The sequence below is a fragment of the Lepisosteus platostomus genome, chromosome 5 (assembly GCF_059453375.1).
Source record: "Lepisosteus platostomus isolate fLepPlt1 chromosome 5, fLepPlt1.hap1, whole genome shotgun sequence".
NCBI lineage: Eukaryota > Metazoa > Chordata > Actinopteri > Semionotiformes > Lepisosteidae > Lepisosteus > Lepisosteus platostomus.
The window spans coordinates 39,748,981-39,760,527 of record NC_142615.1 but is presented as its reverse complement, the minus strand read 5'-3'; the positions used below and the strand labels follow the sequence as shown (position 1 = coordinate 39,760,527).

Here is an 11,547-nt window from a genome sequence, read left to right as displayed (position 1 = left end):
CTAACATTAAGTTGTCAGAGACATTCATTTATATACAAACAAGAGACAGACCAAGTAATAATTCTACATTAGTTCAGGTGGGTAAACCTGAACTAACTAACTAATAAACCTTTTAATAATTCTAAATTAACGTGTCCTACATTGATCAGACTAATTGACATGGTCTGATTCAGAGCCTGTGCAGTTCGTGCTAATTACAACAAGGACAGTTCTGATCCCTCATCACCGAACTGAACACAAGTTCAGCTGTTCTCCAGTTTTGTTACGCATGGTTTTTCATTGCAATTGAGTTCAGAGCTGGAGCTGATCTCCAGACAGTACAGTGTTTTGGGTAAGTTGTCGAAATTCGCATGAGGCTGCAGACAACTTACCCAAAGTGTTTTCTATAGCTTTCAGGTGGAGTTCATTTATATAAAACAACGTAAGTGGTATAAACGCAACAAGCCAGACGGCAGTCCAACTTATAATTTTCTGACGCGAGGCCTGACGCGTTATTCATTATGCCACTGACCCTGCTATTGTAGTGCTAAAAAACACGTTTTCTACATTTATGTCTGTTCACTCTAAAAACTCTAAAAAGGACAAAGGGTTTGTGTGTCCCGCTAAAATTCCGCTTCATTTCGAATGCAAATAAAAACCGTTTTGTTCCAAGAAATCATAGATTTGTCACATCCTTCATACTATACTTCTCTCTTGTATTAGTAAAGCATTTTGATTTAAACTGAACAATATATGAAAGGTTTCATCTATACACTTACACATAATAAGTATACGAATAAATACTCGGAAGAAGTCGCAGCTCAGGTATTAGAGAGATTTAAAATCGGATCGGAGGATTTAGAGTCCAGACTGCAAACCAACAGCTTACACAGGTCTTTTATAGAACCCTTTTGATTTCCTCTACTTTGTCCCTGTGATGTCATTGTCCTGCTCGCAGCCGAGCCCGACACACGTCTGGTTTCTGTCGCTTGACGCACACCCTGCGGTCCATGCGGGTCCTAATACCCCAGTACAATGAAGGGGACACTAAACTGTAAACAGGTGCCGTCCTTCGGCTGAGACGTAAAACCGAGGTCCTGACTCTCTGTGATCATTCAGGAGAATGGTGGTGGTGGAGGGGAGTCCCCATTACCTGTAAAGCGCATTGAGTGGAGTATCCAGAACAGCGCTATATAAGTGTGCGTAATAATAATAATAATTATTATTATTATAATTGTAATGTAAAATGCAATAAAAAATAAAAAAATATCAAACTTTGATTCAAAATAGATTAATGTAAAAACTGATAAAGCTAATGCTTTTTTCAGGGCTATAGCTGTAGCTGCGAGAAGGTTAAAAGCGCACAAGTGATTTGTCTTTCGTCAAAGTAATTGCCGGAGCAGTAAGACGCAGAGCACCATCCAGCAGCTGTAGACGATGTTCGGGGAAGAGCTAATTCTGTTTTTAGCACAGGGAGTGAGAATGAGCTCAGTCCGGCTCCGAGCAGAATCCATCCTGGTTTGGTTACAGTGCGCCTGAGGATCTTTGGATCGCAACGTAAAAAAAAACAATTGCTCACATCGTGTGACTTCCACGACAGGAAGGAAAGATATCACTTAAAAAAATCAGAACTGAAGATTTGGATCCTGGGCCTCAATTTGATCAAATTATTAAAATAATAATTCTTAAAATATCAAATTGTGTTTCTGCAACATTTCGTGCACAGTACGCCATTTTTATCTAAAAATAAAACAACAGTCACAACGAGAGCTTATACGCAGTCTGGGGTATATTCCCCTTTTATATTTTTGCCACTTTATATCGAACCTGTTATACTCCCAGAAGTGCACAGTAGCTTGTACAAATGTACAATTCACCACTGGTATAAACAGATGTGTGCCGTGTTTGCCTTTGTAAGCATGTGTTTAAAAAATAAGTTCACAATACGATAAAAACACAGAAAGCACAAACTTCATAATACAACGATACAAAATCAATACCAAATCATTATGCCAATTAAGTACCTATCCTTTGAAAACAGAGAACACCTTTATATCTACAAAAAACTTGACATTTGTATGTATTTTTGAATTACAAAGCAGACAGAGTAGTCCCTTAATTCAAAGATCGGATCTTGGCCAAAACAAGACAATCAGACGTGGGCTGAATTCGGAACAGGAACCTCTACTTCGTCGTTTATTGAACTTTTGATAAATGTCTGAATGAAACAGATTCGCTTTTTTAACTCTTTGATTAAAGTACACAAAAAGCACCTTCCTTCGAGCCGGAATCGAACCAGCGACCTAAGGATTCCCTACTGACTCCACTACAGTCCTCCGCTCTACCAACTGAGCTATCGAAGGGATGTCAAGCAATGCTCCCTAGCACATACTGCCCAATGTAGTGAAATGTTCCGGGTGATTTAAATCCCACTTCGACATCAAGTTTCCAACTCGTTTCCTTAGTCTTGTTTACCTTGAATTTAAGCCACGAACCAGGATTCTACTGTATAAACTTCCAGGGATATTACAAAATGTTTGATGGGGCATCAATCATTCCAGGCGGAAATTGACTCCTTTTTTTTCTCGAGGGATCATATTAAACATTTCATTAGTATCGAGAGGAGGATCACCATGAGACACAAAACAAATAGTTTCTTTCTGTCTTTATTAGAAAGTAGCGTTTGTGCTACATTAATAATATTTTCGTGGAAATAAAGAAGTTTCGAAATGTGGTTTTGAGTTAAATATTACCGTGTTCATGTAATTAGTTTGTGTTTGTCATTACTATATATGTATATTGCCATGTTACTAGAATTTGTAACTGAAGTTTACTAGTTGTGTTTTTTATGATGGTTAGACATTTGTTGATTACAATATTGTATATAATGTATAATTTGAACTACATATTTTTCAGGTGTGAATAGTTGTATATTTTAAGAATACATTTCTAAAATAAATCATTGGCTTTATTTACTAGTTTCTACACCTATAAAAATCTTTCTTTGATGTATAATAGACCTTTAACTATATATGTATAGTAGTCTTCTAAATTTATCCGTATAATAGAACTACAACCATTTATGTATAATAAACATATAATCAATTTCATTCTAGACCAGTTATGGAGCACAGTTACACGTCTGGTATGCGTTCAATAGTCGTATATTCTACATCTTTTGCCCACTGGGATGTGCCGATTTTAACTTGGCAAACCAAGATACACATTTTCTAATGAAACCTTAATTAAAAGACAGTTTGTTTCTCGAAAGCGTGTTATGTAAAAAAAGAGAAAAACGAAAATATATGGATGGTAATCTTTCAAAGCTGAAGATTTTACTTTTGAAAAATTGACATTTTATGTACTGTATGCAGATGCATTCGCTGGTTTTAGAACTTTGCTGTACTTCCTGAATCATTTTCAGTATTATAAAGTGGGTGTAGATTTTTCTTTCAGGTTAGGACGCGAGTGTGTACATGTGTTTGATTTTCGTTTCACTGATTCTCATTGAAGATTTGGGAATTAACGACGAAAGAATCAGTTGCCTCGGAAAGCAGAAGGTTTGGTTCTCAACGATATTGAAGACACGCCCATGTAGAGCAGCGGGTGATGATTTGTGCTATAAAAGACCAAGTGCTCAAAGTGACGTCTGCGTTTACCGTTTAGACTTTTCATCTCGGGCGCACTTTTAGAAAGCAAAGATAGAGCAGTTGTGTTGAATCACATTATAGCAGCTGTCAGCAGAGTGGCGCAGCGGAAGCGTGCTGGGCCCATAACCCAGAGGTCGATGGATCGAAACCATCCTCTGCTATGTACACTTTATGCACGATTGATAAGCATACCATCAGTTTAATGAAGTGCATTAAAACTGTTTTTTTCTCTCGTGTGTATGAAAGCTTCACACTTAAGGTACTCTTTCATCTTTACGAATAGCAGATGCCCAAATGTATCTTTGGTTGTTCTGCGATCCTTCATAGTTTCCTCAATTCCTTCAAATGAACATCCATATCAAAGCAATTATGTATATATATATTACAATTAAGGTACATATTAAAAATATCAACGCACATTTGTATAATGCTCATTTAATAATGATTGTCAAGGATTGTCAAGTTCTCCAACAAATCTGTGTTCTAATTTTAAAATATTTTTGCTAAGGATACAACGGGTGTATAAATGAATTCTCCCAACAGCCAGTTAAAGAAAAATTCCACACGTGAAGATGGTTTTCTTGGACATTGACTTAGGTACTTATTTGTTTACTTGTTGTAGTTGCACACGAGTAAAACACAAAGATTTCCTGCCACATTCAAGAGGGTTTGCGAAGAAATCCCTTCAATTTTTAGCGGAGATTTTGTTTACATCATCACAATCTGAAGCACGTCCCTGAGTACGTTTGACCCACCAGCCCTTTGTTTAACAGCTGCACAGGGACACATTCCCGTTGCTTTTCACAACTCACATGTTTGTAGTTAAAGAAAATAAAATACTGTCATTTTCCTGCCAGCTGGCAGTATTTCTTCTGCACTGACCAAGAGTAACCAAGAAGTTCATTTCATCTTTCGCAGGCTGTAATCTACAGAAAAGGAAGTGAATACTTGTATTAAGCTAAATCAAGCCGACGGAGTTGCACTGCTGTTGTTTTTCTCCACTTTTCGTTAAAAGGAGAAAAAATCACTGGCATTTTTTGGAAGCATTTCTTCTGTCCTGAGAAGCAAGATTTGTATTTTATCTTTCAGAAGTTGTATGAATTTCTTGAAGTTCAGAAACAACTTGTTCCAGAAAAGAAATTAACACTTGCTTCAAAGTAAATCAAGACGTCGGTGTCTCTTGCTGTGTGTGCTCTTATCTGTCCATCTCTCTATCCTCTTCTCTCTGGCAGTCTGTGTAGAGTATCTGAAGGGGATGTAACACCACTTGGAAAAGAAAAAAATTCTCAGGAAAATTCTCAGGCAGAATAAAAAATCATTATTCTCTTCTCAGTGAGATTCACAGCTCAGACTCACACTCAGACAGGATCTCAACTCCGTACTGCTCTCTATCCTCACAATCCAGAACCAGAAGATATTCAGACAATCAGTGCTGCTACATGAACAATATCAGACAGAACAGCCTGGACTCATGTCACATTTCCCCCTTTTATCTTTCCTCCCAGCCCTCTTAGAGACATAGAAGAGCTCCTGGTTCTCCTCTCTGTGAACTGGGCTCAGGGGTCACTGATCTGGCAGTTGTGGGCTCTGTTCCAGGTCGAAAGCAAGAAGGATCTATTAACGCTTTCCAGGACTTCCAAACCCTTCAGTATTACTTTCTTTACTGTATGTCAGCCTCCCAAAATGTTTATAAATGTTTTATGAGTGTGGAATTATCTTATTATTTATATACAGTATTTATGTAATAAACAACAGTAGTGACACTATGATCGGTATATTGATTATTTGTAGCCTATGGTCCGATGGTCGTGTCTACAATAGTGACCATTTGACCAGTCTGTAGCTCTGAGCAGTGGGACTCAGATCACACAGAAGACCCGCCTGTGTGTGATTCCATACCAGCCCTGGGATTCAGCTACTCTCACAAATGTCTCACAGACCGTCTTATAAATTTACAATTAGATGAAGTCATGTAACAGTTTTACAGATAATTTAAATAATCAGACAGCAGTTTTGGCAGTGGATACATCTCCACATGGGAGAAAGGAACTGAAATATATGTGCTCACTGTAAAGTAGGAAGAGGTGGTCAGACAAGCAAAACAACTTTGCAGATAATGTGAAGTGACATTGTTTTGTGTCAATCAGCTCACAGATTTCGCTTCATGTGCCTTAAGCTGTGCAATTTGTATGGTTGTTGAATGAGATTGATTTCTTCACAAGCCCAGTCAATTGACAGTGGAGAGCTTTCCGACACACACCTTCATGAAGACTCTCTTCATTGTCAAGTCGCCTCCTTTGCATACAATAGTAGCACCGACACTAAGAGAAAGGATGAGAAATAGCGTTTATCAAGCGATTGCAGTGTTTGTTTGACTGAGGATCCTTGTGTGCTGAACTGGCCTCTGGAGAAGTGTAGTGCAGTAAAACAGAAGGTTTGTGTCACTCAAGATTGTTACAGAACAGAACAATACAATTACAATACTTTTATGAGAGTAAATATTACTGGTGCATCACAGTTCTTATAATGGTGAAAACAGGAGCACCTTCTCTACATTTTTGACTGAAGTATTTAAATGGAAAGAAATACTATCACTATGCAATTCATAAATGCAATTGACCTCCTCTAAATGTTCTAGTTTGATGAAACAATGTATGGAATTAGGTGACAATATCGGAATTCATTCAAATGCTCAGGATTAATTTTCAGCAACAAAAAAAGTGCTCGGAAATATTTTACAAGAATGAAACCTTACATTCACCTAAATAAACATTCACCATCTACATTAGCAGAGAACAGTAGGACAGAAGGTTAGTGTCACTGGACACTGCATCAGAGAGGCCGATCTCTTCTCCCTCATTATGCAGGCTTACCCACTCATGATGAACTGTCCTCCAGCGATACTCAGCTGCCATCATCGACTCAGACATGACGTTCATGTACATATTATACCTTAATATGGCACTGCGTTACAATAATTTGATCAAAACAACTGGTGAAAAAAAAGATAAAGACTTTGTCCAAAAAAGAAGCATTTATACCTTTCCTCTCCTACCAGCCATTACAAGTCACCTAGTTTTTAATTTAGAGCTAGATTAAAGCTCTAGTCTCTTTGGGGGTGTGAGTTGGAATCCCACTGCTGCCAAATATCTCCAACTATCTCAGTGTTAAGAAGCAAAAAACACACATTTGCTGCAGAAGTAACAGGAGAATTTGTGGCATTCAGCCTCATAGCGTGATGTCATTTTCTCAGGCTCATTTTTAGATGCTTGTGATCGAATCTATGATTCTTATGAGTGTGCCCTCCATAAAGGTAGCACAGATATAACGTGCCAAGTTTTCAGAGAATCGCATTAAATACAGGTCAGAAGAAGGCGACAAAGTGTCCGCTAGGCAGTTCAGCTATTTCAACGGTGTTCTCTGTTGTTTAGGTCCAGAATGACACCCGTTACAACCAGGAAACACACAGTGTCAGGCATCAAAAAGACTTCCCAAAACCCTGATTCTCTCCTTGATCCGGTGATGGCATCCAGACATTTCCTGCAACAAAGCCAGGATACGGTCTTCAACAACACGAGTGAAAGGCTAATTCCCAGCTTTTGCAATCCTTTGCAAAGAAGGACCACATGTGCTCAGTGTTAAATGCGCTGTTCATTATTATTATTAATAATAATAATCTATACATTATATAGTGCCTTTAAAGGTGGCTTTTCAAAGTGCTTTACAGAATGAAACCAATAAAGTTAAAAAATACACAAGATAAGCAGGATGAGAATACACAGTTAGAGGAGACAATAGATGGTGGTATTAAATACAGTAGGAACAGAGGGGTAAAGAATAGTTCATTAAAGGCTCTTCTAAAGAAGAGGGTTTTGAGTCTGGATTTGAAGGAGTTTAGAGAAGGTGACTCTCTGATATCCTTGGGAATAAAGATCCAGAGCTTTGGTACAAAACAGGAGAAGGCCCTGTCACCCATAGAGTGTAGATGGACTGGGGGACAGATAGGAGACCAGAATTAGAAGAGCGAAGGTTGTGAGGTGGGGAGTAGGGCGATAACCCAGACAGGTACTGTGGTGTCAAGCCATGGAGAGCCTTATAGGTGAGCATGAGGATTTTGAAGTTGACAGGAAGCCAGTGCAAGGAGTCCAGGACAGGAGTAATGTGATCACAGTCCAGTGCTAATTTCTTTCTTGTGGCTGCTGGTTCATTTTCAACTGTGGACTCTTAAGAAGTCCTTTATTTGACTTGATCAACACTAATCCCTAGAGGATTTTGAAAGGTTGAATCAAAATGATACATGACTCTGGTGGGACTCAAACCCACAACCTTTGAATGACTTCATTCTATCAAAGCCTAGAAGTCCAATGCGCTCTCCATTGCGCCACAGAGCCAACCGATACATTGCTATAAAAAACAGCTACAGAAAGCTGTAACTCATGCTTCTCCCGTTGTCTTTAAATTAAGCTCCATAAATATTGACAATGAGTGGCCTGTTGTCTACGAATAGATACCGCTGGGATTCACACCCAGGGTCTCCTGGTTTTTAGTGAGGCGTCTTAACCAGCTAAGCCATGGTGCCAAACCTGCTAAATGTTATCCACAACTTCAACCACCTGTGAGAAACGGGCAACTGCAGTGTTACGCCTGCTGGCTCAACAGATAATCCTTTTCGAAGTTTAAGGAGAGGATTTCTTTGTCAATTCAATTAAACATTTTAGAAATGCTGAACGATTGATGTGTTTCACGCGCAGAAATATTTTATCGTTACGTACTTTTTCTGTGCAGTAAGTTCTCCTTCAACTCCGCCCAACAACAGAGGTCGTTTTTAATACAGGAGTAAAGGCACACTGCACATCAGCAAAACATCCCGTACAGGTTTAGGGAGAGCGACATCAGTGATTGGAAGGTTGGAAGTTTTGGGTCACTTTTTTATTATAGATTCAAGCAGCCCTGAATACCTTTTCAAGAAACATTTCAGAATCCCAGTCACGTCCAGTATGATTGCTACACAGGTCTACAGTATACAATCAGAATACTGTTTGTGCATTATATAAAACACACGGCCCAAAGCATTTCTAAAACAGGAATTACATGTTTCTGAATGGCCCTCCTTTATAAATAAAATAAAAGGTCTGAAGCCTGCTCCAAAGAAGCACTTTATTCAGAGCTGACAAAGATGTGATAGGAAACATCTCGGAAAATGAAGATGCAGTCATTTCCACGCGTCGCACAACAAGAGCTGAACCCACCCGACGTTCTCAAGAGAGTAAGGTGTAAGGAGTGTGGCTGGGTGGTCTAAGTGCTGGGTTTGTGCTCCATTTTCTTCGCTGGGTTAGGTTTGAATCTTGCCACTGCTAAGTGTTGGTGGGTTAAGACCTTCCTTCTATTGCGACGTCAATGGGTAAAAGCTTTGCTTGGCAGTCTGTCGAGAGACTGAACTAGGTGTTTCAAGATAGTCTTTGTCAGCTTAACATCAAGGCATAAAAAAGCCTCATTTTGTGTTCCCAACAGCAATGCTCTTTGGTCCCTTCAGCATTATGCAGGGAACAACATCTGCCGTGATCACTTTTGAGTCAGTGTGAATCGTAGTGTGCCGCAATTGTTTTTAAAATTGGTTCTGTAGTGTAAGAAAAACCGGCCGTTCAGGGACGCCAAATATGTAACTGTAGTGGCTCTCTGAAGGCACCAGTTCTGTAGGGTTTGGGCATTTACTGAGACAATTATTTATTGTAGCAGTAAATCACAAAGTTGATTCTTTTGATGGCTTTAGAGTCCAACCATGCGACATAACTCAAACAACGCACACACACAGGTGCTAATACACGAGGATACATTTATTATTTATTATTTATTATACATTTATTATTCGCCAGCAGCCATATCACCCTGCAACTCACAACTGGCAATCCACTGAAGCTAAGCAGGTGTGAGCCTGGTCAGTACCTGGATGGGAGACCTCCTGGGAAAAACTAAGGTTGCTGCTGGAAGAGGTGTTAGTGGGGCCAGTGGGGGGCGCTCACCCTGCGGTCCATGTGGGTCCTAATGCCCCAGTATAGTGACGGGGACACTATACTGTAAAACAGGCGCCGTCCTTCGGATGAGACGTAAAACCGAGGTCCTGACTCTCTGTGGTCATTAAAAATCCCAGGGCGCTTCTCGAAAAGAGTAGGGGTGTAACCCCGGTGTCCTGGCCAAATTTCCAATTGGCCCTTACTAATCATGGCCTCCTAATAATCCCCCTCTATGAATTGGCTACATTACTCTGCTCTCCTCCCCACTGATAGCTGATGTGTGGTGAGCGTTCTGGCGCACTATGGCTGCCGTCGCATCATCCAGGTGGATGCTGCACATTGGTGGTGGTGGAGGGGAGTCCCCATTACCTGTAAAGCGCTTTGAGTGGAGTGTCCAGAAAAGCGCTATATAAGTGTAAGCAATTATTATTATAATTATTAATACATAGAATATGCATGTAAACCTAACAGATCTTATCGAGAGGGTTATCAGAATACAAAAGATATATATTCAATCAGTTACAAAGTGTTACACATATCAAGAGGACATACGTTCAGTATATCATTCATTAAGACCGTTTCGTAAAGTGAACTTGGTTACAACTTCTACATTAGATACTCAAAACAAGTACATAACTCTTAGGAATTAAATTGATATCAACTGGTTTGGATAACAATGGAATTCTCGAGCTGTAATGCAGTGAAGTTGAATACTCATCCAATTTCTGGGGATTCAGATCTCCTGCGGGCACAAACAAACAGTTGCAGGCTGTTGCTGTCCAATCCGCGCTCTCTGGCTCGGTGCCAGGCTGTGCGGCTTGTGACGGTGCACTGCTGATGCTCACTGTTGGCTTTAACTAGCAAAGTTTGTGCACAGGAGAAAAGATGACTGTGGGTCCCAGAAAGTCAGGAAGAGGACCGGTTCGTTCCTGATGAAGAGCTAGTTCTGAATAGTGATTCAGCTGTCCACAGTTCCGACCTGTTCACGAGGCCTGCTGCTGGTTACTCTCTGGCAACCTCCACTCTAGACTCTTAGAACAAAGGAAAGTTCTGGCACTCGGACACACTGGCCGTTCCGTGGTTGTCCGAGCTGAGTCTCAGGATGGTCAGGAGGCACGCTGCGAGAATGTCCTGCCCTTGGGAGCCTTCTGCTCCTGGGCCGTCCTGCCCTGGAATTCTCCTTTGAATTCCCTTTAGAACAGTCCACAGAATCCTCTCCAGAATCTTACTGAATCTCCCTGAATCTTACTGAATCTCTCAGGCTCTCTGTGTTGCCTGTTTTTACCTGGAGGAACTTCAGCTCGTTGATTGGCTGAAAGTTCCATGGGCATCAGAGTCCCACGTGGGTTACTCGGCCCTACCAGCCCCTGATTGGTTGATCAAGGTGAAATATGAGTCACTTACTCCTGACACTTAGGAATGCAGTCCAGATGTCCAACTGGCACTCCCTAGACAGATAGGCACCAATGGATGACCATTGATCATGATAGCCAGGCTTAGCTAAGTGCATCCCCTTTGGGAGCTGTCCTTATCAGGAACCTTAAATCAGCCTGCATGAATAGTTTCTCTGTGGCTGCACCACAGAGATGAACAGAGAAATGGGGCCTCATTTGGGAAGGCTCAGAACACTTAATTCTTTCTTATTAATAAGCCTCGCCGCTACAGTAGGCATGGTGCATTTGTCTGTGAAACTTGAATGCTGTGCTTTTTCACGCAGAATCATCGGCAGGAGCAAAGCTTATTCAATCTTTGCGCACAGCGCTCCATCAGAAATACTTTGTCCAAGTTTTGAAGAGATTGTGGGATTCTCTGCACACGCTCACATCGCGTACCTCAGACAACACCACCATTCGATGGGAAATTGATTCTACTTCTTGCAGTTGTTCCTGTGGTTGTGATAGTTACAA

At 40.5% G+C, this 11,547-nt stretch overlaps 3 non-coding genes across 3 annotated transcripts; 1 reads left to right on the top strand and 2 right to left on the bottom strand.

The window, feature by feature from the left end:
* Positions 1 to 2,254: 2,254 nt before the first annotated feature.
* trnay-gua (transfer RNA tyrosine (anticodon GUA)) lies at positions 2,255 to 2,342 on the bottom strand. Its single transcript is given in 2 exon segments — positions 2,255 to 2,290; positions 2,306 to 2,342. It is a non-coding gene; the product is annotated as a tRNA-Tyr (tRNA).
* A 1,376-nt stretch (positions 2,343 to 3,718) lies between these two features.
* On the top strand, positions 3,719 to 3,790 carry trnam-cau (transfer RNA methionine (anticodon CAU)). The gene has a single exon. It is a non-coding gene; the product is annotated as a tRNA-Met (tRNA).
* Positions 3,791 to 7,927: 4,137 nt separating this feature from the next.
* On the bottom strand, positions 7,928 to 8,020 carry trnar-ucu (transfer RNA arginine (anticodon UCU)). Its single transcript has 2 exons — positions 7,984 to 8,020; positions 7,928 to 7,963 (listed from the first exon to the last, which is right to left on the bottom strand). It is a non-coding gene; the product is annotated as a tRNA-Arg (tRNA).
* Between the last annotated feature and the right edge of the window lie 3,527 nt (positions 8,021 to 11,547).